The 27,932-nt window shown below is 44.8% G+C and overlaps 17 non-coding genes and 1 pseudogene across 17 annotated transcripts; all 18 read right to left on the bottom strand.

Annotated features, from left to right (window-relative positions):
• Window positions 1-278: 278 nt before the first annotated feature.
• Window positions 279-469, bottom strand: LOC141184888 (U2 spliceosomal RNA). The gene has a single exon (XR_012259601.1). It is a non-coding gene; the product is annotated as a U2 spliceosomal RNA (small nuclear RNA).
• A 1,120-nt stretch (window positions 470-1,589) lies between these two features.
• LOC141186694 (U2 spliceosomal RNA) lies at window positions 1,590-1,780 on the bottom strand. The gene has a single exon (XR_012260948.1). It is a non-coding gene; the product is annotated as a U2 spliceosomal RNA (small nuclear RNA).
• A 1,122-nt stretch (window positions 1,781-2,902) lies between these two features.
• LOC141186695 (U2 spliceosomal RNA) lies at window positions 2,903-3,093 on the bottom strand. Its single transcript, XR_012260949.1, has one exon. It is a non-coding gene; the product is annotated as a U2 spliceosomal RNA (small nuclear RNA).
• Window positions 3,094-4,213: 1,120 nt separating this feature from the next.
• On the bottom strand, window positions 4,214-4,404 carry LOC141186696 (U2 spliceosomal RNA). Its single transcript, XR_012260950.1, has one exon. It is a non-coding gene; the product is annotated as a U2 spliceosomal RNA (small nuclear RNA).
• A 1,120-nt stretch (window positions 4,405-5,524) lies between these two features.
• Window positions 5,525-5,724, bottom strand: LOC141185996 (U2 spliceosomal RNA). The gene has a single exon (XR_012260563.1). It is a non-coding gene; the product is annotated as a U2 spliceosomal RNA (small nuclear RNA).
• A 6,109-nt stretch (window positions 5,725-11,833) lies between these two features.
• On the bottom strand, window positions 11,834-12,024 carry LOC141186697 (U2 spliceosomal RNA). The gene has a single exon (XR_012260951.1). It is a non-coding gene; the product is annotated as a U2 spliceosomal RNA (small nuclear RNA).
• Window positions 12,025-13,143: 1,119 nt separating this feature from the next.
• Window positions 13,144-13,334, bottom strand: LOC141191270 (U2 spliceosomal RNA). Its single transcript, XR_012265268.1, has one exon. It is a non-coding gene; the product is annotated as a U2 spliceosomal RNA (small nuclear RNA).
• Window positions 13,335-14,451: 1,117 nt separating this feature from the next.
• Window positions 14,452-14,635, bottom strand: LOC141185919 (U2 spliceosomal RNA). The gene has a single exon (XR_012260508.1). It is a non-coding gene; the product is annotated as a U2 spliceosomal RNA (small nuclear RNA).
• An 811-nt stretch (window positions 14,636-15,446) lies between these two features.
• On the bottom strand, window positions 15,447-15,521 carry LOC141186170 (U2 spliceosomal RNA; annotated as a pseudogene).
• A 1,118-nt stretch (window positions 15,522-16,639) lies between these two features.
• Window positions 16,640-16,830, bottom strand: LOC141186698 (U2 spliceosomal RNA). The gene has a single exon (XR_012260952.1). It is a non-coding gene; the product is annotated as a U2 spliceosomal RNA (small nuclear RNA).
• A 1,121-nt stretch (window positions 16,831-17,951) lies between these two features.
• Window positions 17,952-18,142, bottom strand: LOC141186699 (U2 spliceosomal RNA). Its single transcript, XR_012260953.1, has one exon. It is a non-coding gene; the product is annotated as a U2 spliceosomal RNA (small nuclear RNA).
• A 1,117-nt stretch (window positions 18,143-19,259) lies between these two features.
• LOC141186700 (U2 spliceosomal RNA) lies at window positions 19,260-19,450 on the bottom strand. Its single transcript, XR_012260954.1, has one exon. It is a non-coding gene; the product is annotated as a U2 spliceosomal RNA (small nuclear RNA).
• A 1,123-nt stretch (window positions 19,451-20,573) lies between these two features.
• On the bottom strand, window positions 20,574-20,764 carry LOC141186701 (U2 spliceosomal RNA). Its single transcript, XR_012260955.1, has one exon. It is a non-coding gene; the product is annotated as a U2 spliceosomal RNA (small nuclear RNA).
• A 1,123-nt stretch (window positions 20,765-21,887) lies between these two features.
• LOC141184422 (U2 spliceosomal RNA) lies at window positions 21,888-22,078 on the bottom strand. Its single transcript, XR_012259179.1, has one exon. It is a non-coding gene; the product is annotated as a U2 spliceosomal RNA (small nuclear RNA).
• A 1,116-nt stretch (window positions 22,079-23,194) lies between these two features.
• LOC141186704 (U2 spliceosomal RNA) lies at window positions 23,195-23,385 on the bottom strand. Its single transcript, XR_012260957.1, has one exon. It is a non-coding gene; the product is annotated as a U2 spliceosomal RNA (small nuclear RNA).
• Window positions 23,386-24,507: 1,122 nt separating this feature from the next.
• Window positions 24,508-24,698, bottom strand: LOC141186705 (U2 spliceosomal RNA). Its single transcript, XR_012260958.1, has one exon. It is a non-coding gene; the product is annotated as a U2 spliceosomal RNA (small nuclear RNA).
• A 1,123-nt stretch (window positions 24,699-25,821) lies between these two features.
• LOC141186706 (U2 spliceosomal RNA) lies at window positions 25,822-26,012 on the bottom strand. The gene has a single exon (XR_012260959.1). It is a non-coding gene; the product is annotated as a U2 spliceosomal RNA (small nuclear RNA).
• A 1,120-nt stretch (window positions 26,013-27,132) lies between these two features.
• Window positions 27,133-27,323, bottom strand: LOC141186707 (U2 spliceosomal RNA). Its single transcript, XR_012260960.1, has one exon. It is a non-coding gene; the product is annotated as a U2 spliceosomal RNA (small nuclear RNA).
• Window positions 27,324-27,932: the final 609 nt, after the last annotated feature.

Consider the following 27,932-nt stretch of genomic DNA (forward strand, 5'->3'; position numbering starts at 1 on the left):
ATGCTTGCCTAATATGTCTGTTTATCCAAAAGGAAGTATAGAGGGAGAGCTAGATAGATAGCATTGCATTACATTACATTACATGGCAATGCAATGCACAGTTGCTGAAGTTGAACCAAAATGAGCTTGTCATCTGGCTTCTGCAACTTTTAACATGAAAAATCCAATGAGGAGAAGAAAAGCAAAGCCAAAGAGTCCATCCCAAAATCCGACAAACAAGCAAAATGAACAAAAAGCATTGAATTCAATTCTTTCTGATTTTAGAAACTGCATTAAAGAAGGGGTGCACCGGTTCTGGAGATACTGCAATACCAGGTCAATGCGTGGAGTGGACAGAGCAAGCTCTTTTTCCATCTCCCTGTTCTAAAAATCCATTTAATATATGGTCCCCAGATAGGGGACGTATCAGATATTAAACTGATAAGAACAGATACTACACTTGATCTTAGCCAAAAGGCCGAGAAGCGATAACCAGAATTGGTTTCCGACTACGGTGCCACCCAAGGATTCTGAAAAGTCCATTTGTGGAGATGGCCACCTGGACTCCCGTTAAGAAGACATGCTGTCAACCTCTAGATCCCTCACATGCCTGCACTTTTTGGCTTGCTGCTGCTGCAATCCACGCGTTTTAGATCTGCATAACTCCACCTCTTTTAGCACAGTACCCTCAACCCCCGGCTGTTCCCACCCGCCTCAACACCGTTGGAAGGGAGGAGAACCAATTAAGGCGGGGGGGGGGTGGAACGAGCAGCTGTCTACCCTTAGCAGGAGGGTTGCTGATTAATTACCTCTCCTGCTGCTGCTGCTGATGGCTGTCCAGCAGCAGACTGAAGGTGGCTGCTGCTGTGCGCAGGTATATAAAGGCTCAGAGCCTATTATGACACGCGCAGCCAGCGTTCCATTGCCACATTCCGTCTACTGCAGGCGGGATACCTGGATGGCTGAATGTCACGGAGAAGCTCACAGAGACCGCCATAAGCAACAGTTTAAAAGAATGCCACAGACTAATCAACCAAACTTTTTGGGTTGGTTTCTCTTTTATAGTCTGCAGGCATTAAATGAAAGAAGTCAGTGTTCCAGCAGAGGGAGACAACGTTTCAGAAAAGGCATTGTAGCAAACCAAAAAAGAAATTTTAAGCGCAGCAGAGTAACCAGCTCACATACCTGTTAGCTCAGGTGAGTTTAAAAGGCTGCTGTTGATAACAAGGGCATTTGCTAAATAGATGGTGTGTGTGCAACAATATACTGAAAGGTCAATTATATTGTGCAGCTTATCTCACCACCTGTAGTTATTTAGGTGAAAGCTCCAAAATGCTTGCCTAATATGTCTGTTTATCCAAAAGGAAGTATAGAGGGAGAGCTAGATAGATAGCATTGCATTACATTACATTACATGGCAATGCAATGCACAGTTGCTGAAGTTGAACCAAAATGAGCTTGTCATCTGGCTTCTGCAACTTTTAACATGAAAAATCCAATGAGGAGAAGAAAAGCAAAGCCAAAGAGTCCATCCCAAAATCCGACAAACAAGCAAAATGAACAAAAAGCATTGAATTCAATTCTTTCTGATTTTAGAAACTGCATTAAAGAAGGGGTGCACCGGTCCTGGAGATACTGCAATACCAGGTCAATGCGTGGAGTGGACAGAGCAAGCTCTTTTTCCATCTCCCTGTTCTAAAAATCCATTTAATATATGGTCCCCAGATAGGGGACGTATCAGATATTAAACTGATAAGAACAGATACTACACTTGATCTTAGCCAAAAGGCCGAGAAGCGATAACCAGAATTGGTTTCCGACTACGGTGCCACCCAAGGATTCTGAAAAGTCCATTTGTGGAGATGGCCACCTGGACTCCCGTTAAGAAGACATGCTGTCAACCTCTAGATCCCTCACATGCCTGCACTTTTCGGCTTGCTGCTGCTGCAATCCACGCGTTTTAGATCTGCATAACTCCACCTCTTTTAGCACAGTACCCTCAACCCCCGGCTGTTCCCACCCGCCTCAACACCGTTGGAAGGGAGGAGAACCAATTAAGGCGGGGGGGGGGGGTGGAACGAGCAGCTGTCTACCCTTAGCAGGAGGGTTGCTGATTAATTACCTCTCCTGCTACTGCTGCTGCTGGCTGTCCAGCAGCAGACTGAAGGTGGCTGCTGCTGTGCGCAGGTATATAAAGGCTCAGAGCCTATTATGACACGCGCAGCCAGCGTTCCATTGCCACATTCCGTCTACTGCAGGCGGGATACCTGGATGGCTGAATGTCACTGAGAAGCTCACAGAGACCGCCATAAGCAACAGTTTAAAAGAATGCCACAGACTAATCAACCAAACTTTTTGGGTTGGTTTCTCTTTTATAGTCTGCAGGCATTAAATGAAAGAAGTCAGTGTTCCAGCAGAGGGAGACAACGTTTCAGAAAAGGCATTGTAGCAAACCAAAAAAGAAATTTTAAGTGCAGCAGAGTAACCAGCTCACATACCTGTTAGCTCAGGTGAGTTTAAAAGGCTGCTGTTGATAACAAGGGCATTTGCTAAATAGATGGTGTGTGTGCAACAATATACTGAAAGGTCAATTATATTGTGCAGCTTATCTCACCACCTGTAGTTATTTAGGTGAAAGCTCCAAAATGCTTGCCTAATATGTCTGTTTATCCAAAAGGAAGTATAGAGGGAGAGCTAGATAGATAGCATTGCATTACATTACATTACATGGCAATGCAATGCACAGTTGCTGAAGTTGAACCAAAATGAGCTTGTCATCTGGCTTCTGCAACTTTTAACATGAAAAATCCAATGAGGAGAAGAAAAGCAAAGCCAAAGAGTCCATCCCAAAATCCGACAAACAAGCAAAATGAACAAAAAGCATTGAATTCAATTCTTTCTGATTTTAGAAACTGCATTAAAGAAGGGGTGCACCGGTCCTGGAGATACTGCAATACCAGGTCAATGCGTGGAGTGGACAGAGCAAGCTCTTTTTCCATCTCCCTGTTCTAAAAATCCATTTAATATATGGTCCCCAGATAGGGGACGTATCAGATATTAAACTGATAAGAACAGATACTACACTTGATCTTAGCCAAAAGGCCGAGAAGCGATAACCAGAATTGGTTTCCGACTACGGTGCCACCCAAGGATTCTGAAAAGTCCATTTGTGGAGATGGCCACCTGGACTCCCGTTAAGAAGACATGCTGTCAACCTCTAGATCCCTCACATGCCTGCACTTTTCGGCTTGCTGCTGCTGCAATCCACGCGTTTTAGATCTGCGTAACTCCACCTCTTTTAGCACAGTACCCTCAACCCCCGGCTGTTCCCACCCGCCTCAACACCGTTGGAAGGGAGGAGAACCAATTAAGGCGGGGGGGGGGTGGAACGAGCAGCTGTCTACCCTTAGCAGGAGGGTTGCTGATTAATTACCTCTCCTGCTGCTGCTGCTGCTGGCTGTCCAGCAGCAGACTGAAGGTGGCTGCTGCTGTGCGCAGGTATATAAAGGCTCAGAGCCTATTATGACACGCGCAGCCAGCGTTCCATTGCCACATTCCGTCTACTGCAGGCGGGATACCTGGATGGCTGAATGTCACTGAGAAGCTCACAGAGACCGCCATAAGCAACAGTTTAAAAGAATGCCACAGACTAATCAACCAAACTTTTTGGGTTGGTTTCTCTTTTATAGTCTGCAGGCATTAAATGAAAGAAGTCAGTGTTCCAGCAGAGGGAGACAACGTTTCAGAAAAGGCATTGTAGCAAACCAAAAAAGAAATTTTAAGCGCAGCAGAGTAACCAGCTCACATACCTGTTAGCTCAGGTGAGTTTAAAAGGCTGCTGTTGATAACAAGGGCATTTGCTAAATAGATGGTGTGTGTGCAACAATATACTGAAAGGTCAATTATATTGTGCAGCTTATCTCACCACCTGTAGTTATTTAGGTGAAAGCTCCAAAATGCTTGCCTAATATGTCTGTTTATCCAAAAGGAAGTATAGAGGGAGAGCTAGATAGATAGCATTGCATTACATTACATTACATGGCAATGCAATGCACAGTTGCTGAAGTTGAACCAAAATGAGCTTGTCATCTGGCTTCTGCAACTTTTAACATGAAAAATCCAATGAGGAGAAGAAAAGCAAAGCCAAAGAGTCCATCCCAAAATCCGACAAACAAGCAAAATGAACAAAAAGCATTGAATTCAATTCTTTCTGATTTTAGAAACTGCATTAAAGAAGGGGTGCACCGGTCCTGGAGATACTGCAATACCAGGTCAATGCGTGGAGTGGACAGAGCAAGCTCTTTTTCCATCTCCCTGTTCTAAAAATCCATTTAATATATGGTCCCCAGATAGGGGACGTATCAGATATTAAACTGATAAGAACAGATACTACACTTGATCTTAGCCAAAAGGCCGAGAAGCGATAACCAGAATTGGTTTCCGACTACGGTGCCACCCAAGGATTCTGAAAAGTCCATTTGTGGAGATGGCCACCTGGACTCCCGTTAAGAAGACATGCTGTCAACCTCTAGATCCCTCACATGCCTGCACTTTTCGGCTTGCTGCTGCTGCAATCCACGCGTTTTAGATCTGCATAACTCCACCTCTTTTAGCACAGTACCCTCAACCCCCGGCTGTTCCCACCCGCCTCAACACCGTTGGAAGGGAGGAGAACCAATTAAGGCGGGGGGGGGGTGGAACGAGCAGCTGTCTACCCTTAGCAGGAGGGTTGCTGATTAATTACCTCTCCTGCTGCTGCTGCTGCTGGCTGTCCAGCAGCAGACTGAAGGTGGCTGCTGCTGTGCGCAGGTATATAAAGGCTCAGAGCCTATTATGACACGCGCAGCCAGCGTTCCATTGCCACATTCCGTCTACTGCAGGCGGGATACCTGGATGGCTGAATGTCACTGAGAAGCTCACAGAGACCGCCATAAGCAACAGTTTAAAAGAATGCCACAGACTAATCAACCAAACTTTTTGGGTTGGTTTCTCTTTTATAGTCTGCAGGCATTAAATGAAAGAAGTCAGTGTTCCAGCAGAGGGAGACAACGTTTCAGAAAAGGCATTGTAGCAAACCAAAAAATAAATTTTAAGCGCAGCAGAGTAACCAGCTCACATACCTGTTAGCTCAGGTGAGTTTAAAAGGCTGCTGTTGATAACAAGGGCATTTGCTAAATAGATGGTGTGTGTGCAACAATATACTGAAAGGTCAATTATATTGTGCAGCTTATCTCACCACCTGTAGTTATTTAGGTGAAAGCTCCAAAATGCTTGCCTAATATGTCTGTTTATCCAAAAGGAAGTATAGAGGGAGAGCTAGATAGATAGCATTGCATTACATTACATTACATGGCAATGCAATGCACAGTTGCTGAAGTTGAACCAAAATGAGCTTGTCATCTGGCTTCTGCAACTTTTAACATGAAAAATCCAATGAGGAGAAGAAAAGCAAAGCCAAAGAGTCCATCCCAAAATCCGACAAACAAGCAAAATGAACAAAAAGCATTGAATTCAATTCTTTCTGATTTTAGAAACTGCATTAAAGAAGGGGTGCACCGGTCCTGGAGATACTGCAATACCAGGTCAATGCGTGGAGTGGACAGAGCAAGCTCTTTTTCCATCTCCCTGTTCTAAAAATCCATTTAATATATGGTCCCCAGATAGGGGACGTATCAGATATTAAACTGATAAGAACAGATTTTTTTTTTTTTTTTTTTTTTTTTTTTTTTTAACCATTCAGGTTAGTTTTATAGCAAATCAGTAGGATATACCAAAACTGTTGCAAAAAAAAAAACTTCTCATCATCATGGCCATATTTATTAAGCATAAAGTAACCTAATATTACAGAAAGAAGAACATCTTATTAATATAAACCAAAAGATCACTGAAATTTTACAATATGCCTCCACTTTTTAAATTTCCATATTCCCTCGGCATCTGTTCCACCACCGCTACTACTATCCATCTTGTAAATCAAAAATAGCCTAGAAAGAATAATCCTAATACATTCATTTACTGTAATTGATTTCCTTTTGAATACACAAAGATTCCTCACATCCCACAAACTTTCTAACACACAAGCCATAATTAACCACAAAACTCTCTCCTTTACACGTCCACTTGCACCAATACCAAACATAACCACACGCCAATCCACAAAAGTCACTCCCGCCAAACTCCTACACAACCCCCCTACACATTTCCACACGTCTTGCGCAAAATTACAATTCCACATCAGATGCATAACCGTCTCACAACCATTACATCCATCTCTTGGACAAACATCCGACATAATCAAACCTCTCTTCTTTTGAACGTCCCTCACTGGAAGAATATTGTGAAACGCCATCCACACTACATCCTTCTGTTTGTTGGACATCCCATACATACCCAACTTTCTCCAAGCATCCGCAACCTCATTCCCTCTCAAACCAACAATATTAGACTCGACCTCATTTGCACACAATTTCCTATACACCCTCTTAGTCATTCTAAACTCATCCGCCGGCACACTCAGCAAATCATACTTCTTGACAAACTTTTCAATCACCTCATACCACACCGGACACTTAAAAGACACAGGCACTCTCGCATCCCTCTTTCTCCAACCTAACCCATACAACATTCATCCTGCAGAATTACTTGCCATACATGCACCCTTATTACCTTTACCCAACAATACCACAATCGTCTTAATATAATGGAGCCCTAAAAAAACCTCAACATTAGGAAATCCCAAACCACCATGCTGGCAGGCCTTATAAAGGCTTTCCCTCTTCAGCTTCTCCATCTTGCTGCACCAGAAAAAAGAAAAAATCATTTTCTCAACTCTCTTCACTTTCCTAAAAGGGGATGGAAAAAATATGGCCACAAAAAGCAGAATGGGTAAGATCACTGCTTTGATAACTAGAACTTTGCCCCGCAAAGAAAGATCTCTCATTCTCCAAAAATTCAGTTTTCGCTCAACACGCATACCACACTCGTCCCAACTCTCATTTCCTTTCAGATCATCATTGAAAAATACCCCTAAAATCTTAATTGCACTCTCCTCATACTTAACACCTTCCATACGAATACTGTCATCTCCAAAGCATTTGAAACTACACTTAGTCCAGTTAACTCTAAAACCTGATGCACCACAGAAAAAATCCAAAAGCAACCTCACCCTACTCATTGAAGCCATACTTTCACTCACCATCACAACATCATCCATGTAACCTAACACCTTCACATGCTTACCCCCACTCCCAGGCACTAACAATCCTCTCATCATTTTCTCACGTCTCACTAAACACAGCAAAGGCTCAATCACACATACAAACAAGACAGGGGACATAGGGCACCCCTGTCTTACACCAGACCTAATCATCACTTTGTCAGACAACCATCCATTCACTAAAAACTCACTTGACACATAATCATATAAAGACTTAACTCCATTCAGAAAAACCCTAGGGAAACCCATCCTCTCCAATACTTTAAACAGAAACACATGCGAAACTCTATCAAAAGCCTTTTCAAAATCAATTGCTAACACCATACACTTCTGCTTTCTAGTCTTACAATCCCCAAGCATATCCCTTAACAATAACAAATTATCACTTATACTCCGACCAGGCACGGCACACACTTGGTCATCCTCCACAACCCTACCAATCACCTCACGCATACGATTTGCTAACAATTTACTGTAGACCTTATAATCAGCGTTAAGCAATGATATGGGTCTCCAGTTCTCCAAACGCTTTTTCTCACCCTTCTTAAACACAAGAACCACTATACCCTCTTTCATACTGTCACACAAAACACCATTCATCCACATATACCTACAAACCTCAGTCAAGTCCTTACCCAAAAACTCCCAAGCTTTCACATACAGCTCCACAGGCAACCCATCCTTCCCAGGCGTCTTATTCTTTTTAGCACTCATAACAACATTCCTCACCTCATCCAAAATAACATCCTCACACAAAGCATCACATTCATCCGAACCAAGTCTCTTCTCCATACCACTCAATACATGCGACACAAGTCCAGGATCAATCCATTTCTCATCGTACAACTTACTATAGAAGCCATTCACCTCATTCAACACATTCTTCCCAACCACACTAGATCCATCTTCACCTACCACTTCACTCAAATCCAACTTCCTTCCATTCATTTTTTTAAAAAAGTACCTGGTGCACTTTTCATTCTTTTCCAAATGCTCTAACTTGGTACGGTAAATAATCTCTTTACCTTTTTCATCCAGAAGACATTTTAACTCATTCTTAGCAACCTCAAGCTGATCAGACATATCCATTCCTTTCCTAACACACCCACGCAACCAATCAATCCGTCTACTTAAGTCATTAAATCTATTACGATATCTGGCAGCTTTTTTGTAGCCCCATTTTTTAAAGAAAGTTTTTAACTGTAATTTCACCCAATCCCACCATTCAAGCACACTACCAAAATCACGCTTACGCCACCTCCAACTTGCATACCTTTTCTCCAACTCACTCATCACCTCCTCATCCTCCAACAACCTCGTATTCAATTTCCAAACCCCACCCCCAAACACCATGTCCCCATTCGCACTAAAAACTCCACGCAAACACTCATGATCAGAAAAAGGTACCTTATGTTGAACATAACTTGAACAAACCATATTTTTGGAAAATAACATCCTATCTATTCTCGATGAAATATTACCACGGTCAGCATAATATGTAGGCGGTGGTGGAATGCCATACTCAAGTATTGCAGCGTCTAAGAAAGAAAAATCAGAAATAAGTTGAGATAACTTTTTTCCCGTAATGTCCACATTACCTTCTGTGACACAATTACAGTCACCAACAAACACTGTAGGAATTTTTCCAGGGAGAAAAAAACTCAATTTCTCAAGAAGAGCAAGCCGCTCCTCTTTTTTAGTAGGACAATATAAATTAATCATTCTAACCTTCCACCCCCTATAACTCAAAAAAACAATAATGCAGCGACCCACCTCCACAACCGTGTAACTATCAATAGTAATATTCTTATTACCAACTAAAATCCCCACACCATCATTTTTGTTAAAGCTGGACCCCGACCAAACATACTGGCCATAAGGCCAGTCCTTATCCCCTCGAGATTCAGTAATCCCACACTCTTGTAGACAATAGACATCTGCACTCAAACCCTTTAGATAATCCAGAACTGTTGTTCTTCGGGTAACAGATCTAATTTGCCTAACATTAAGGGACACAATGTCCCATCCAGAATGATGCGGCATAACTAAAGGGGATCACACATAACCTGAAAAAAAAAGAAAGAAAACATCAACTCAACCTTCATCAAGCAAAGCAAAGCTATTACCATCTGGCTGAATGCCAAATGTAACAATGTCAGGAGAAAATACATCTGACGGGTAAGCACGAGAGTCCACCGGGCTATCACACACGGCAGCAATGGATGAACACTCAGTCCTTGGCTTCTTCTTGACCACATCAGGATCCTCCTCATCAGAGAAACGGACAGCAGACAAGTCCCCTTGGCCACCGCCCCCGATCTCCTCTGAAGCAGTATTGCACCAAGATATGACAGGAGAATTGGACAAGTCCATTTCCCCCTCACCACGGACACCAAACTGGGGAGGGAAAGGTGACATCACCTCAGGAATCACCATGTCAAAGCCTCCTGATGCAGGAGGCTGAAGCTGGGCATCTTCAAATATGTCGTCCATCTGAGTGCCATCCTCTTCCTCTTGGGGAGCAGTTGCCTCCCCGACATCCGGAAGGGGACCTTGTGGAACCCTAGTAGAAGTCGAAGGAACAGCAGGCCCCTCCGCGACCACTTGAGCAAAAGACTTAGGAGTGGTTCTAGCTTGACACTGCCTAAGAACATGCCCCTCCTCACCACAAGCATCACACTTTACCTGGTTCTTGCAGTCTTTCGCCATATGACCAGACGTGTTACACCTCCTGCAGGTTGGCGGATACCTGCAGGACTCCTGGACATGACCATACTTGTTACATCTTCTGCAGAAAAAAGGAGCATCAGGAAAGTACAAGAAACCAGTGTCTCTCCCAATAGAGAAACACATAGGAGGATAATGTATGCCCCCTGGCCCCTCGGGGTCTGTAGCAAAACGAACAAAGTACTTGTATTTGCCAGTCCACAAGCCTTCTTCATTCGAGATCTTGTGGGAAAAATGCACATAAGTACAATGCCTCCTCAAGAATAAAGTAATGTCCTCCTGGGGGATAAAGGGATTGTGCATAAACACAACAACAGGAACATCCCCCTTTGAATAGAGGACAGTAAAAGTGAGTCCATCTAGGAGGGAGTTCTCAGTATGGCCTTTCAAGGTTCTATAAAGATTTTGGCAAGCAGCCATAGTAGAAAGAACCAGCACATACCTTCCATGACTTCTAAATTCCTGCAGGCAAAGAATGTCCGACTTCTTAATCTTCAATGCTTCATAGAAGATGGCATTCACCAGGTAGGACATGGAAAAATGTCCCTTCTTCTCCTCGGAAATCTCAATGCGAAATCCATTCTTGACCCGGGGGTCCCCGGTCCCAGCAAATTTCAGCTTGACTCCCATAGTCAGCCACGGAAATCGCCTTCCCGTTTCCTCCTCACTCTCCCCCTATAGCAGCATCCAGCTTAAGCCACCGGAGTGGCGATGCTGGAAGGCCGAGGGCTAGCACTCAAGGAACCTGATGTCCAGACACTTGATCTGAGCCAAAAGGCCGAGAAGCGATAACCAGAATTGGTTTCCGACTACGGTGCCACCCAAGGATTCTGAAAAGTCCATTTGTGGAGATGGCCACCTGGACTCCCGTTAAGAAGACATGCTGTCAACCTCTAGATCCCTCACATGCCTGCACTTTTCGGCTTGCTGCTGCTGCAATCCACGCGTTTTAGATCTGCATAACTCCACCTCTTTTAGCACAGTACCCTCAACCCCCGGCTGTTCCCACCCGCCTCAACACCGTTGGAAGGGAGGAGAACCAATTAAGGCGGGGGGGGGGGTGGAACGAGCAGCTGTCTACCCTTAGCAGGAGGGTTGCTGATTAATTACCTCTCCTGCTGCTGCTGCTGCTGGCTGTTCAGCAGCAAACTGAAGGTGGCTGCTGCTGTGCGCAGGTATATAAAGGCTCAGAGCCTATTATGACACGCGCAGCCAGCGTTCCATTGCCACATTCCGTCTACTGCAGGCGGGATACCTGGATGGCTGAATGTCACTGAGAAGCTCACAGAGACCGCCATAAGCAACAGTTTAAAAGAATGCCACAGACTAATCAACCAAACTTTTTGGGTTGGTTTCTCTTTTATAGTCTGCAGGCATTAAATGAAAGAAGTCAGTGTTCCAGCAGAGGGAGACAACGTTTCAGAAAAGGCATTGTAGCAAACCAAAAAAGAAATTTTAAGCGCAGCAGAGTAACCAGCTCACATACCTGTTAGCTCAGGTGAGTTTAAAAGGCTGCTGTTGATAACAAGGGCATTTGCTAAATAGATGGTGTGTGTGCAACAATATACTGAAAGGTCAATTATATTGTGCAGCTTATCTCACCACCTGTAGTTATTTAGGTGAAAGCTCCAAAATGCTTGCCTAATATGTCTGTTTATCCAAAAGGAAGTATAGAGGGAGAGCTAGATAGATAGCATTGCATTACATTACATTACATGGCAATGCAATGCACAGTTGCTGAAGTTGAACCAAAATGAGCTTGTCATCTGGCTTCTGCAACTTTTAACATGAAAAATCCAATGAGGAGAAGAAAAGCAAAGCCAAAGAGTCCATCCCAAAATCCGACAAACAAGCAAAATGAACAAAAAGCATTGAATTCAATTCTTTCTGATTTTAGAAACTGCATTAAAGAAGGGGTGCACCGGTCCTGGAGATACTGCAATACCAGGTCAATGCGTGGAGTGGACAGAGCAAGCTCTTTTTCCATCTCCCTGTTCTAAAAATCCATTTAATATATGGTCCCCAGATAGGGGACGTATCAGATATTAAACTGATAAGAACAGATACTACACTTGATCTTAGCCAAAAGGCCGAGAAGCGATAACCAGAATTGGTTTCCGACTACGGTGCCACCCAAGGATTCTGAAAAGTCCATTTGTGGAGATGGCCACCTGGACTCCCGTTAAGAAGACATGCTGTCAACCTCTAGATCCCTCACATGCCTGCACTTTTCGGCTTGCTGCTGCTGCAATCCACGCGTTTTAGATCTGCATAACTCCACCTCTTTTAGCACAGTACAATCAACCCCCGGCTGTTCCCACCCGCCTCAACACCGTTGGAAGGGAGGAGAACCAATTAAGGCGGGGGGGGGGTGGAACGAGCAGCTGTCTACCCTTAGCAGGAGGGTTGCTGATTAATTACCTCTCCTGCTGCTGCTGCTGCTGGCTGTCCAGCAGCAGACTGAAGGTGGCTGCTGCTGTGCGCAGGTATATAAAGGCTCAGAGCCTATTATGACACGCGCAGCCAGCGTTCCATTGCCACATTCCGTCTACTGCAGGCGGGATACCTGGATGGCTGAATGTCACTGAGAAGCTCACAGAGACCGCCATAAGCAACAGTTTAAAAGAATGCCACAGACTAATCAACCAAACTTTTTGGGTTGGTTTCTCTTTTATAGTCTGCAGGCATTAAATGAAAGAAGTCAGTGTTCCAGCAGAGGGAGACAACGTTTCAGAAAGGCATTGTAGCAAACCAAAAAAGAAATTTTAAGCGCAGCAGAGTAACCAGCTCACATACCTGTTAGCTCAGGTGAGTTTAAAAGGCTGCTGTTGATAACAAGGGCATTTGCTAAATAGATGGTGTGTGTGCAACAATATACTGAAAGGTCAATTATATTGTGCAGCTTATCTCACCACCTGTAGTTATTTAGGTGAAAGCTCCAAAATGCTTGCCTAATATGTCTGTTTATCCAAAAGGAAGTATAGAGGGAGAGCTAGATAGATAGCATTGCATTACATTACATTACATGGCAATGCAATGCACAGTTGCTGAAGTTGAACCAAAATGAGCTTGTCATCTGGCTTCTGCAACTTTTAACATGAAAAATCCAATGAGGAGAAGAAAAGCAAAGCCAAAGAGTCCATCCCAAAATCCGACAAACAAGCAAAATGAACAAAAAGCATTGAATTCAATTCTTTCTGATTTTAGAAACTGCATTAAAGAAGGGGTGCACCGGTCCTGGAGATACTGCAATACCAGGTCAATGCGTGGAGTAGACAGAGCAAGCTCTTTTTCCATCTCCCTGTTCTAAAAATCCATTTAATATATGGTCCCCAGATAGGGGACGTATCAGATATTAAACTGATAAGAACAGATACTACACTTGATCTTAGCCAAAAGGCCGAGAAGCAATAACCAGAATTGGTTTCCGACTACGGTGCCACCCAAGGATTCTGAAAAGTCCATTTGTGGAGATGGCCACCTGGACTCCCGTTAAGAAGACATGCTGTCAACCTCTAGATCCCTCACATGCCTGCACTTTTCGGCTTGCTGCTGCTGCAATCCACGCGTTTTAGATCTGCATAACTCCACCTCTTTTAGCACAGTACCCTCAACCCCCGGCTGTTCCCACCCGCCTCAACACCGTTGGAAGGGAGGAGAACCAATTAAGGCGGGGGGGGGGGGGTGGAACGAGCAGCTGTCTACCCTTAGCAGGAGGGTTGCTGATTAATTACCTCTCCTGCTGCTGCTGGCTGTCCAGCAGCAGACTGAACGTGGCTGCTGCTGTGCGCAGGTATATAAAGGCTCAGAGCCTATTATGACACGCGCAGCCAGCGTTCCATTGCCACATTCCGTCTACTGCAGGCGGGATACCTGGATGGCTGAATGTCACTGAGAAGCTCACAGAGACCGCCATAAGCAACAGTTTAAAAGAATGCCACAGACTAATCAACCAAACTTTTTGGGTTGGTTTCTCTTTTATAGTCTGCAGGCATTAAATGAAAGAAGTCAGTGTTCCAGCAGAGGGAGACAACGTTTCAGAAAAGGCATTGTAGCAAACCAAAAAAGAAATTTTAAGCGCAGCAGAGTAACCAGCTCACATACCTGTTAGCTCAGGTGAGTTTAAAAGGCTGCTGTTGATAACAAGGGCATTTGCTAAATAGATGGTGTGTGTGCAACAATATACTGAAAGGTCAATTATATTGTGCAGCTTATCTCACCACCTGTAGTTATTTAGGTGAAAGCTCCAAAATGCTTGCCTAATATGTCTGTTTATCCAAAAGGAAGTATAGAGGGAGAGCTAGATAGATAGCATTGCATTACATTACATTACATGGCAATGCAATGCACAGTTGCTGAAGTTGAACCAAAATGAGCTTGTCATCTGGCTTCTGCAACTTTTAACATGAAAAATCCAATGAGGAGAAGAAAAGCAAAGCCAAAGAGTCCATCCCAAAATCCGACAAACAAGCAAAATGAACAAAAAGCATTGAATTCAATTCTTTCTGATTTTAGAAACTGCATTAAAGAAGGGGTGCACCGGTCCTGGAGATACTGCAATACCAGGTCAATGCGTGGAGTGGACAGAGCAAGCTCTTTTTCCATCTCCCTGTTCTAAAAATCCATTTAATATATGGTCCCCAGATAGGGGACGTATCAGATATTAAACTGATAAGAACAGATTTTTTTTTTTTTTTTTATCGAAAGCCCGAATTCGTGTACAAAACCCGAGTGCGCTTAAAAAAGTGACAAGTGCCACAAAAAAAGTGCACTAGGATGCTGGTCTTCTTGAAACCCTCTCCAAAAGGAGAAGGGTCCCCCAAACCATTCCCCGTCCCTCCGAGCCAGAAGGCCACAGCGAGGAACAGGGACAAATAGCCACCTCCAGCCGGAGCCAGAGGCGACCCAATCTTACCCCCAGCACCTGCCCGAGTTCTCACCCGAGCAAGGCACTGGGAGCCAAAGACTGTGCTCCCCTCCCGGAAGAGGGGAGCCAACAACGCTCTCCTCCCGAAAGAGGAGAGCCAGGGGGGTTCAGGGGGGAGCGGAACCTGATGGCCACACACTCCCCCCCTAGACCTGCCAAGAGAGGAACCCGTAAGGGAACCGCATCCCGACAAAATCCTAGTAGGACGTGACACACGTGAATAAGTGGACACACAGTGACAAAGAAATTAAATAAATAGTGAAGGTTTCACAGTATAATACTGCCCGGACCTTCGACCGGGAATTGAAAAATTCCCCATCCTAAGGCCAGAAGGCCCGGAATAAGGGTGTGTGTGAAGAAAGAAATATTGAAGTGCTAGTGCAAATGTGCCATAAACTCAAGTGGGGTTCCCAATCCCAGTGAGTTAAGGCACCCCAGGGTCACCACTCCTGGGGCACTTCACACTTCGGGCTTTCGATCTTCCCCGGCCCAATGGCGTCGATCCTGGGGGGCCATGCTTTCCACCAGATGACTATATTAGCCACCTGGCGTACTAACAAGCGCCTAAACCCCAGTGTGCATAATGTATCAATCTACTAGGGCTGCCAACATCCAAAACCGCCTTTTCGAAAGATACTACACTTGATCTTAGCCAAAAGGCCGAGAAGCGATAACCAGAATTGGTTTCCGACTACGGTGCCACCCAAGGATTCTGAAAAGTCCATTTGTGGAGATGGCCACCTGGACTCCCGTTAAGAAGACATGCTGTCAACCTCTAGATCCCTCACATGCCTGCACTTTTCGGCTTGCTGCTGCTGCAATCCACGCGTTTTAGATCTGCATAACTCCACCTCTTTTAGCACAGTACCCTCAACCCCCGGCTGTTCCCACCCGCCTCAACACCGTTGGAAGGGAGGAGAACCAATTAAGGCGGGGGGGGTGGAACGAGCAGCTGTCTACCCTTAGCAGGAGGGTTGCTGATTAATTACCTCTCCTGCTGCTGCTGCTGCTGGCTGTCCAGCAGCAGACTGAAGGTGGCTGCTGCTGTGCGCAGGTATATAAAGGCTCAGAGCCTATTATGACACGCGCAGCCAGCGTTCCATTGCCACATTCCGTCTACTGCAGGCGGGATACCTGGATGGCTGAATGTCACTGAGAAGCTCACAGAGACCGCCATAAGCAACAGTTTAAAAGAATGCCACAGACTAATCAACCAAACTTTTTGGGTTGGTTTCTCTTTTATAGTCTGCAGGCATTAAATGAAAGAAGTCAGTGTTCCAGCAGAGGGAGACAACGTTTCAGAAAAGGCATTGTAGCAAACCAAAAAAGAAATTTTAAGCGCAGCAGAGTAACCAGCTCACATACCTGTTAGCTCAGGTGAGTTTAAAAGGCTGCTGTTGATAACAAGGGCATTTGCTAAATAGATGGTGTGTGTGCAACAATATACTGAAAGGTCAATTATATTGTGCAGCTTATCTCACCACCTGTAGTTATTTAGGTGAAAGCTCCAAAATGCTTGCCTAATATGTCTGTTTATCCAAAAGGAAGTATAGAGGGAGAGCTAGATAGATAGCATTGCATTACATTACATTACATGGCAATGCAATGCACAGTTGCTGAAGTTGAACCAAAATGAGCTTGTCATCTGGCTTCTGCAACTTTTAACATGAAAAATCCAATGAGGAGAAGAAAAGCAAAGCCAAAGAGTCCATCCCAAAATCCGACAAACAAGCAAAATGAACAAAAAGCATTGAATTCAATTCTTTCTGATTTTAGAAACTGCATTAAAGAAGGGGTGCACCGGTCCTGGAGATACTGCAATACCAGGTCAATGCGTGGAGTGGACAGAGCAAGCTCTTTTTCCATCTCCCTGTTCTAAAAATCCATTTAATATATGGTCCCCAGATAGGGGACGTATCAGATATTAAACTGATAAGAACAGATACTACACTTGATCTTAGCCAAAAGGCCGAGAAGCGATAACCAGAATTGGTTTCCGACTACGGTGCCACCCAAGGATTCTGAAAAGTCCATTTGTGGAGATGGCCACCTGGACTCCCGTTAAGAAGACATGCTGTCAACCTCTAGATCCCTCACATGCCTGCACTTTTCGGCTTGCTGCTGCTGCAATCCACGCGTTTTAGATCTGCATAACTCCACCTCTTTTAGCACAGTACCCTCAACCCCCGGCTGTTCCCACCCGCCTCAACACCGTTGGAAGGGAGGAGAACCAATTAAGGCGGGGGGGGGGGTGGAACGAGCAGCTGTCTACCCTTAGCAGGAGGGTTGCTGATTAATTACCTCTCCTGCTGCTGCTGCTGCTGGCTGTCCAGCAGCAGACTGAATGTGGCTGCTGCTGTGCACAGGTATATAAAGGCTCAGAGCCTATTATGACACGCGCAGCCAGCGTTCCATTGCCACATTCCGTCTACTGCAGGCGGGATACCTGGATGGCTGAATGTCACTGAGAAGCTCACAGAGACCGCCATAAGCAACAGTTTAAAAGAATGCCACAGACTAATCAACCAAACTTTTTGGGTTGGTTTCTCTTTTATAGTCTGCAGGCATTAAATGAAAGAAGTCAGTGTTCCAGCAGAGGGAGACAACGTTTCAGAAAAGGCATTGTAGCAAACCAAAAAAGAAATTTTAAGCGCAGCAGAGTAACCAGCTCACATACCTGTTAGCTCAGGTGAGTTTAAAAGGCTGCTGTTGATAACAAGGGCATTTGCTAAATAGATGGTGTGTGTGCAACAATATACTGAAAGGTCAATTATATTGTGCAGCTTATCTCACCACCTGTAGTTATTTAGGTGAAAGCTCCAAAATGCTTGCCTAATATGTCTGTTTATCCAAAAGGAAGTATAGAGGGAGAGCTAGATAGATAGCATTGCATTACATTACATTACATGGCAATGCAATGCACAGTTGCTGAAGTTGAACCAAAATGAGCTTGTCATCTGGCTTCTGCAACTTTTAACATGAAAAATCCAATGAGGAGAAGAAAAGCAAAGCCAAAGAGTCCATCCCAAAATCCGACAAACAAGCAAAATGAACAAAAAGCATTGAATTCAATTCTTTCTGATTTTAGAAACTGCATTAAAGAAGGGGTGCACCGGTCCTGGAGATACTGCAATACCAGGTCAATGCGTGGAGTGGACAGAGCAAGCTCTTTTTCCATCTCCCTGTTCTAAAAATCCATTTAATATATGGTCCCCAGATAGGGGACGTATCAGATATTAAACTGATAAGAACAGATACTACACTTGATCTTAGCCAAAAGGCCGAGAAGCGATAACCAGAATTGGTTTCCGACTACGGTGCCACCCAAGGATTCTGAAAAGTCCATTTGTGGAGATGGCCACCTGGACTCCCGTTAAGAAGACATGCTGTCAACCTCTAGATCCCTCACATGCCTGCACTTTTCGGCTTGCTGCTGCTGCAATCCACGCGTTTTAGATCTGCATAACTCCACCTCTTTTAGCACAGTACCCTCAACCCCCGGCTGTTCCCACCCGCCTCAACACCGTTGGAAGGGAGGAGAACCAATTAAGGCGGGGGGGGGGTGGAACGAGCAGCTGTCTACCCTTAGCAGGAGGGTTGCTGATTAATTACCTCTCCTGCTGCTGCTGCTGGCTGTCCAGCAGCAGACTGAAGGTGGCTGCTGCTGTGCGCAGGTATATAAAGGCTCAGAGCCTATTATGACACGCGCAGCCAGCGTTCCATTGCCACATTCCGTCTACTGCAGGCGGGATACCTGGATGGCTGAATGTCACTGAGAAGCTCACAGAGACCGCCATAAGCAACAGTTTAAAAGAATGCCACAGACTAATCAACCAAACTTTTTGGGTTGGTTTCTCTTTTATAGTCTGCAGGCATTAAATGAAAGAAGTCAGTGTTCCAGCAGAGGGAGACAACGTTTCAGAAAAGGCATTGTAGCAAACCAAAAAAGAAATTTTAAGCGCAGCAGAGTAACCAGCTCACATACCTGTTAGCTCAGGTGAGTTTAAAAGGCTGCTGTTGATAACAAGGGCATTTGCTAAATAGATGGTGTGTGTGCAACAATATACTGAAAGGTCAATTATATTGTGCAGCTTATCTCACCACCTGTAGTTATTTAGGTGAAAGCTCCAAAATGCTTGCCTAATATGTCTGTTTATCCAAAAGGAAGTATAGAGGGAGAGCTAGATAGATAGCATTGCATTACATTACATTACATGGCAATGCAATGCACAGTTGCTGAAGTTGAACCAAAATGAGCTTGTCATCTGGCTTCTGCAACTTTTAACATGAAAAATCCAATGAGGAGAAGAAAAGCAAAGCCAAAGAGTCCATCCCAAAATCCGACAAACAAGCAAAATGAACAAAAAGCATTGAATTCAATTCTTTCTGATTTTAGAAACTGCATTAAAGAAGGGGTGCACCGGTCCTGGAGATACTGCAATACCAGGTCAATGCGTGGAGTGGACAGAGCAAGCTCTTTTTCCATCTCCCTGTTCTAAAAATCCATTTAATATATGGTCCCCAGATAGGGGACGTATCAGATATTAAACTGATAAGAACAGATACTACACTTGATCTTAGCCAAAAGGCCGAGAAGCGATAACCAGAATTGGTTTCCGACTACGGTGCCACCCAAGGATTCTGAAAAGTCCATTTGTGGAGATGGCCACCTGGACTCCCGTTAAGAAGACATGCTGTCAACCTCTAGATCCCTCACATGCCTGCACTTTTCGGCTTGCTGCTGCTGCAATCCACGCGTTTTAGATCTGCATAACTCCACCTCTTTTAGCACAGTACCCTCAACCCCCGGCTGTTCCCACCCGCCTCAACACCGTTGGAAGGGAGGAGAACCAATTAAGGCGGGGAGGGGGGGGTGGAACGAGCAGCTGTCTACCCTTAGCAGGAGGGTTGCTGATTAATTACCTCTCCTGCTGCTGCTGCTGCTGGCTGTCCAGCAGCAGACTGAAGGTGGCTGCTGCTGTGCGCAGGTATATAAAGGCTCAGAGCCTATTATGACACGCGCAGCCAGCGTTCCATTGCCACATTCCGTCTACTGCAGGCGGGATACCTGGATGGCTGAATGTCACTGAGAAGCTCACAGAGACCGCCATAAGCAACAGTTTAAAAGAATGCCACAGACTAATCAACCAAACTTTTTGGGTTGGTTTCTCTTTTATAATCTGCAGGCATTAAATGAAAGAAGTCAGTGTTCCAGCAGAGGGAGACAACGTTTCAGAAAAGGCATTGTAGCAAACCAAAAAAGAAATTTTAAGCGCAGCAGAGTAACCAGCTCACATACCTGTTAGCTCAGGTGAGTTTAAAAGGCTGCTGTTGATAACAAGGGCATTTGCTAAATAGATGGTGTGTGTGCAACAATATACTGAAAGGTCAATTATATTGTGCAGCTTATCTCACCACCTGTAGTTATTTAGGTGAAAGCTCCAAAATGCTTGCCTAATATGTCTGTTTATCCAAAAGGAAGTATAGAGGGAGAGCTAGATAGATAGCATTGCATTACATTACATTACATGGCAATGCAATGCACAGTTGCTGAAGTTGAACCAAAATGAGCTTGTCATCTGGCTTCTGCAACTTTTAACATGAAAAATCCAATGAGGAGAAGAAAAGCAAAGCCAAAGAGTCCATCCCAAAATCCGACAAACAAGCAAACTGAACAAAAAGCATTGAATTCAATTCTTTCTGATTTTAGAAACTGCATTAAAGAAGGGGTGCACCGGTCCTGGAGATACTGCAATACCAGGTCAATGCGTGGAGTGGACAGAGCAAGCTCTTTTTCCATCTCCCTGTTCTAAAAATCCATTTAATATATGGTCCCCAGATAGGGGACGTATCAGATATTAAACTGATAAGAACAGATACTACACTTGATCTTAGCCAAAAGGCCGAGAAGCGATAACCAGAATTGGTTTCCGACTACGGTGCCACCCAAGGATTCTGAAAAGTCCATTTGTGGAGATGGCCACCTGGACTCCCGTTAAGAAGACATGCTGTCAACCTCTAGATCCCTCACATGCCTGCACTTTTCGGCTTGCTGCTGCTGCAATCCACGCGTTTTAGATCTGCATAACTCCACCTCTTTTAGCACAGTACCCTCAACCCCCGGCTGTTCCCACCCGCCTCAACACCGTTGGAAGGGAGGAGAACCAATTAAGGCGGGGAGGGGGGGGTGGAACGAGCAGCTGTCTACCCTTAGCAGGAGGGTTGCTGATTAATTACCTCTCCTGCTGCTGCTGCTGCTGGCTGTCCAGCAGCAGACTGAAGGTGGCTGCTGCTGTGCGCAGGTATATAAAGGCTCAGAGCCTATTATGACACGCGCAGCCAGCGTTCCATTGCCACATTCCGTCTACTGCAGGCGGGATACCTGGATGGCTGAATGTCACTGAGAAGCTCACAGAGACCGCCATAAGCAACAGTTTAAAAGAATGCCACAGACTAATCAACCAAACTTTTTGGGTTGGTTTCTCTTTTATAGTCTGCAGGCATTAAATGAAAGAAGTCAGTGTTCCAGCAGAGGGAGACAACGTTTCAGAAAAGGCATTGTAGCAAACCAAAAAAGAAATTTTAAGCGCAGCAGAGTAACCAGCTCACATACCTGTTAGCTCAGGTGAGTTTAAAAGGCTGCTGTTGATAACAAGGGCATTTGCTAAATAGATGGTGTGTGTGCAACAATATACTGAAAGGTCAATTATATTGTGCAGCTTATCTCACCACCTGTAGTTATTTAGGTGAAAGCTCCAAAATGCTTGCCTAATATGTCTGTTTATCCAAAAGGAAGTATAGAGGGAGAGCTAGATAGATAGCATTGCATTACATTACATTACATGGCAATGCAATGCACAGTTGCTGAAGTTGAACCAAAATGAGCTTGTCATCTGGCTTCTGCAACTTTTAACATGAAAAATCCAATGAGGAGAAGAAAAGCAAAGCCAAAGAGTCCATCCCAAAATCCGACAAACAAGCAAAATGAACAAAAAGCATTGAATTCAATTCTTTCTGATTTTAGAAACTGCATTAAAGAAGGGGTGCACCAGTCCTGGAGATACTGCAATACCAGGTCAATGCATGGAGTGGACAGAGCAAGCTCTTTTTCCATCTCCCTGTTCTAAAAATCCATTTAATATATGGTCCCCAGATAGGGGACGTATCAGATATTAAACTGATAAGAACAGATACTACACTTGATCTTAGCCAAAAGGCCGAGAAGCGATAACCAGAATTGGTTTCCGACTACGGTGCCACCCAAGGATTCTGAAAAGTCCATTTGTGGAGATGGCCACCTGGACTCCCGTTAAGAAGACATGCTGTCAACCTCTAGATCCCTCACATGCCTGCACTTTTCGGCTTGCTGCTGCTGCAATCCACGCGTTTTAGATCTGCATAACTCCACCTCTTTTAGCACAGTACCCTCAACCCCCGGCTGTTCCCACCCGCCTCAACACCGTTGGAAGGGAGGAGAACCAATTAAGGCGGGGTGGGGTGGAACGAGCAGCTGTCTACCCTTAGCAGGAGGGTTGCTGATTAATTACCTCTCCTGCTGCTGCTGCTGGCTGTCCAGCAGCAGACTGAAGGTGGCTGCTGCTGTGCGCAGGTATATAAAGGCTCAGAGCCTATTATGACACGCGCAGCCAGCGTTCCATTGCCACATTCCGTCTACTGCAGGCGGGATACCTGGATGGCTGAATGTCACTGAGAAGCTCACAGAGACCGCCATAAGCAACAGTTTAAAAGAATGCCACAGACTAATCAACCAAACTTTTTGGGTTGGTTTCTCTTTTATAGTCTGCAGGCATTAAATGAAAGAAGTCAGTGTTCCAGCAGAGGGAGACAACGTTTCAGAAAAGGCATTGTAGCAAACCAAAAAAGAAATTTTAAGCGCAGCAGAGTAACCAGCTCACATACCTGTTAGCTCAGGTGAGTTTAAAAGGCTGCTGTTGATAACAAGGGCATTTGCTAAATAGATGGTGTGTGTGCAACAATATACTGAAAGGTCAATTATATTGTGCAGCTTATCTCACCACCTGTAGTTATTTAGGTGAAAGCTCCAAAATGCTTGCCTAATATGTCTGTTTATCCAAAAGGAAGTATAGAGGGAGAGCTAGATAGATAGCATTGCATTACATTACATTACATGGCAATGCAATGCACAGTTGCTGAAGTTGAACCAAAATGAGCTTGTCATCTGGCTTCTGCAACTTTTAACATGAAAAATCCAATGAGGAGAAGAAAAGCAAAGCCAAAGAGTCCATCCCAAAATCCGACAAACAAGCAAAATGAACAAAAAGCATTGAATTCAATTCTTTCTGATTTTAGAAACTGCATTAAAGAAGGGGTGCACCGGTCCTGGAGATACTGCAATACCAGGTCAATGCGTGGAGTGGACAGAGCAAGCTCTTTTTCCATCTCCCTGTTCTAAAAATCCATTTAATATATGGTCCCCAGATAGGGGACGTATCAGATATTAAACTGATAAGAACAGATACTACACTTGATCTTAGCCAAAAGGCCGAGAAGCGATAACCAGAATTGGTTTCCGACTACGGTGCCACCCAAGGATTCTGAAAAGTCCATTTGTGGAGATGGCCACCTGGACTCCCGTTAAGAAGACATGCTGTCAACCTCTAGATCCCTCACATGCCTGCACTTTTCGGCTTGCTGCTGCTGCAATCCACGCGTTTTAGATCTGCATAACTCCACCTCTTTTAGCACAGTACCCTCAACCCCCGGCTGTTCCCACCCGCCTCAACACCGTTGGAAGGGAGGAGAACCAATTAAGGCGGGGAGGGGGGGTGGAACGAGCAGCTGTCTACCCTTAGCAGGAGGGTTGCTGATTAATTACCTCTCCTGCTGCTGCTGCTGCTGGCTGTCCAGCAGCAGACTGAAGGTGGCTGCTGCTGTGCGCAGGTATATAAAGGCTCAGAGCCTATTATGACACGCGCAGCCAGCGTTCCATTGCCACATTCCGTCTACTGCAGGCGGGATACCTGGATGGCTGAATGTCACTGAGAAGCTCACAGAGACCGCCATAAGCAACAGTTTAAAAGAATGCCACAGACTAATCAACCAAACTTTTTGGGTTGGTTTCTCTTTTATAGTCTGCAGGCATTAAATGAAAGAAGTCAGTGTTCCAGCAGAGGGAGACAACGTTTCAGAAAAGGCATTGTAGCAAACCAAAAAAGAAATTTTAAGCGCAGCAGAGTAACCAGCTCACATACCTGTTAGCTCAGGTGAGTTTAAAAGGCTGCTGTTGATAACAAGGGCATTTGCTAAATAGATGGTGTGTGTGCAACAATATACTGAAAGGTCAATTATATTGTGCAGCTTATCTCACCACCTGTAGTTATTTAGGTGAAAGCTCCAAAATGCTTGCCTAATATGTCTGTTTATCCAAAAGGAAGTATAGAGGGAGAGCTAGATAGATAGCATTGCATTACATTACATTACATGGCAATGCAATGCACAGTTGCTGAAGTTGAACCAAAATGAGCTTGTCATCTGGCTTCTGCAACTTTTAACATGAAAAATCCAATGAGGAGAAGAAAAGCAAAGCCAAAGAGTCCATCCCAAAATCCGACAAACAAGCAAAATGAACAAAAAGCATTGAATTCAATTCTTTCTGATTTTAGAAACTGCATTAAAGAAGGGGTGCACCGGTCCTGGAGATACTGCAATACCAGGTCAATGCGTGGAGTGGACAGAGCAAGCTCTTTTTCCATCTCCCTGTTCTAAAAATCCATTTAATATATGGTCCCCAGATAGGGGACGTATCAGATATTAAACTGATAAGAACAGATACTACACTTGATCTTAGCCAAAAGGCCGAGAAGCGATAACCAGAATTGGTTTCCGACTACGGTGCCACCCAAGGATTCTGAAAAGTCCATTTGTGGAGATGGCCACCTGGACTCCCGTTAAGAAGACATGCTGTCAACCTCTAGATCCCTCACATGCCTGCACTTTTCGGCTTGCTGCTGCTGCAATCCACGCGTTTTAGATCTGCATAACTCCACCTCTTTTAGCACAGTACCCTCAACCCCCGGCTGTTCCCACCCGCCTCAACACCGTTGGAAGGGAGGAGAACCAATTAAGGCGGGGAGGGGGGGGTGGAACGAGCAGCTGTCTACCCTTAGCAGGAGGGTTGCTGATTAATTACCTCTCCTGCTGCTGCTGCTGCTGGCTGTCCAGCAGCAGACTGAAGGTGGCTGCTGCTGTGCGCAGGTATATAAAGGCTCAGAGCCTATTATGACACGCGCAGCCAGCGTTCCATTGCCACATTCCGTCTACTGCAGGCGGGATACCTGGATGGCTGAATGTCACTGAGAAGCTCACAGAGACCGCCATAAGCAACAGTTTAAAAGAATGCCACAGACTAATCAACCAAACTTTTTGGGTTGGTTTCTCTTTTATAGTCTGCAGGCATTAAATGAAAGAAGTCAGTGTTCCAGCAGAGGGAGACAACGTTTCAGAAAAGGCATTGTAGCAAACCAAAAAAGAAATTTTAAGCGCAGCAGAGTAACCAGCTCACATACCTGTTAGCTCAGGTGAGTTTAAAAGGCTGCTGTTGATAACAAGGGCATTTGCTAAATAGATGGTGTGTGTGCAACAATATACTGAAAGGTCAATTATATTGTGCAGCTTATCTCACCACCTGTAGTTATTTAGGTGAAAGCTCCAAAATGCTTGCCTAATATGTCTGTTTATCCAAAAGGAAGTATAGAGGGAGAGCTAGATAGATAGCATTGCATTACATTACATTACATGGCAATGCAATGCACAGTTGCTGAAGTTGAACCAAAATGAGCTTGTCATCTGGCTTCTGCAACTTTTAACATGAAAAATCCAATGAGGAGAAGAAAAGCAAAGCCAAAGAGTCCATCCCAAAATCCGACAAACAAGCAAAATGAACAAAAAGCATTGAATTCAATTCTTTCTGATTTTAGAAACTGCATTAAAGAAGGGGTGCACCGGTCCTGGAGATACTGCAATACCAGGTCAATGCGTGGAGTGGACAGAGCAAGCTCTTTTTCCATCTCCCTGTTCTAAAAATCCATTTAATATATGGTCCCCAGATAGGGGACGTATCAGATATTAAACTGATAAGAACAGATACTACACTTGATCTTAGCCAAAAGGCCGAGAAGCGATAACCAGAATTGGTTTCCGACTACGGTGCCACCCAAGGATTCTGAAAAGTCCATTTGTGGAGATGGCCACCTGGACTCCCGTTAAGAAGACATGCTGTCAACCTCTAGATCCCTCACATGCCTGCACTTTTCGGCTTGCTGCTGCTGCAATCCACGCGTTTTAGATCTGCATAACTCCACCTCTTTTAGCACAGTACCCTCAACCCCCGGCTGTTCCCACCCGCCTCAACACCGTTGGAAGGGAGGAGAACCAATTAAGGCGGGGAGGGGGGGGTGGAACGAGCAGCTGTCTACCCTTAGCAGGAGGGTTGCTGATTAATTACCTCTCCTGCTGCTGCTGCTGGCTGTCCAGCAGCAGACTGAAGGTGGCTGCTGCTGTGCGCAGGTATATAAAGGCTCAGAGCCTATTATGACACGCGCAGCCAGCGTTCCATTGCCACATTCCGTCTACTGCAGGCGGGATACCTGGATGGCTGAATGTCACTGAGAAGCTCACAGAGACCGCCATAAGCAACAGTTTAAAAGAATGCCACAGACTAATCAACCAAACTTTTTGGGTTGGTTTCTCTTTTATAATCTGCAGGCATTAAATGAAAGAAGTCAGTGTTCCAGCAGAGGGAGACAACGTTTCAGAAAAGGCATTGTAGCAAACCAAAAAAGAAATTTTAAGCGCAGCAGAGTAACCAGCTCACATACCTGTTAGCTCAGGTGAGTTTAAAAGGCTGCTGTTGATAACAAGGGCATTTGCTAAATAGATGGTGTGTGTGCAACAATATACTGAAAGGTCAATTATATTGTGCAGCTTATCTCACCACCTGTAGTTATTTAGGTGAAAGCTCCAAAATGCTTGCCTAATATGTCTGTTTATCCAAAAGGAAGTATAGAGGGAGAGCTAGATAGATAGCATTGCATTACATTACATTACATGGCAATGCAATGCACAGTTGCTGAAGTTGAACCAAAATGAGCTTGTCATCTGGCTTCTGCAACTTTTAACATGAAAAATCCAATGAGGAGAAGAAAAGCAAAGCCAAAGAGTCCATCCCAAAATCCGACAAACAAGCAAAATGAACAAAAAGCATTGAATTCAATTCTTTCTGATTTTAGAAACTGCATTAAAGAAGGGGTGCACCGGTCCTGGAGATACTGCAATACCAGGTCAATGCGTGGAGTGGACAGAGCAAGCTCTTTTTCCATCTCCCTGTTCTAAAAATCCATTTAATATATGGTCCCCAGATAGGGGACGTATCAGATATTAAACTGATAAGAACAGATACTACACTTGATCTTAGCCAAAAGGCCGAGAAGCGATAACCAGAATTGGTTTCCGACTACGGTGCCACCCAAGGATTCTGAAAAGTCCATTTGTGGAGATGGCCACCTGGACTCCCGTTAAGAAGACATGCTGTCAACCTCTAGATCCCTCACATGCCTGCACTTTTCGGCTTGCTGCTGCTGCAATCCACGCGTTTTAGATCTGCATAACTCCACCTCTTTTAGCACAGTACCCTCAACCCCCGGCTGTTCCCACCCGCCTCAACACCGTTGGAAGGGAGGAGAACCAATTAAGGCGGGGAGGGGGGGGTGGAACGAGCAGCTGTCTACCCTTAGCAGGAGGGTTGCTGATTAATTACCTCTCCTGCTGCTGCTGCTGGCTGTCCAGCAGCAGACTGAAGGTGGCTGCTGCTGTGCGCAGGTATATAAAGGCTCAGAGCCTATTATGACACGCGCAGCCAGCGTTCCATTGCCACATTCCGTCTACTGCAGGCGGGATACCTGGATGGCTGAATGTCACTGAGAAGCTCACAGAGACCGCCATAAGCAACAGTTTAAAAGAATGCCACAGACTAATCAACCAAACTTTTTGGGTTGGTTTCTCTTTTATAGTCTGCAGGCATTAAATGAAAGAAGTCAGTGTTCC

Source organism: Phyllobates terribilis, unplaced genomic scaffold (assembly GCF_046119375.1).
Source record: "Phyllobates terribilis strain yellow unplaced genomic scaffold, ASM4611937v1 Scaffold_40__1_contigs__length_11209783, whole genome shotgun sequence".
Taxonomy (NCBI): domain Eukaryota; kingdom Metazoa; phylum Chordata; class Amphibia; order Anura; family Dendrobatidae; genus Phyllobates; species Phyllobates terribilis.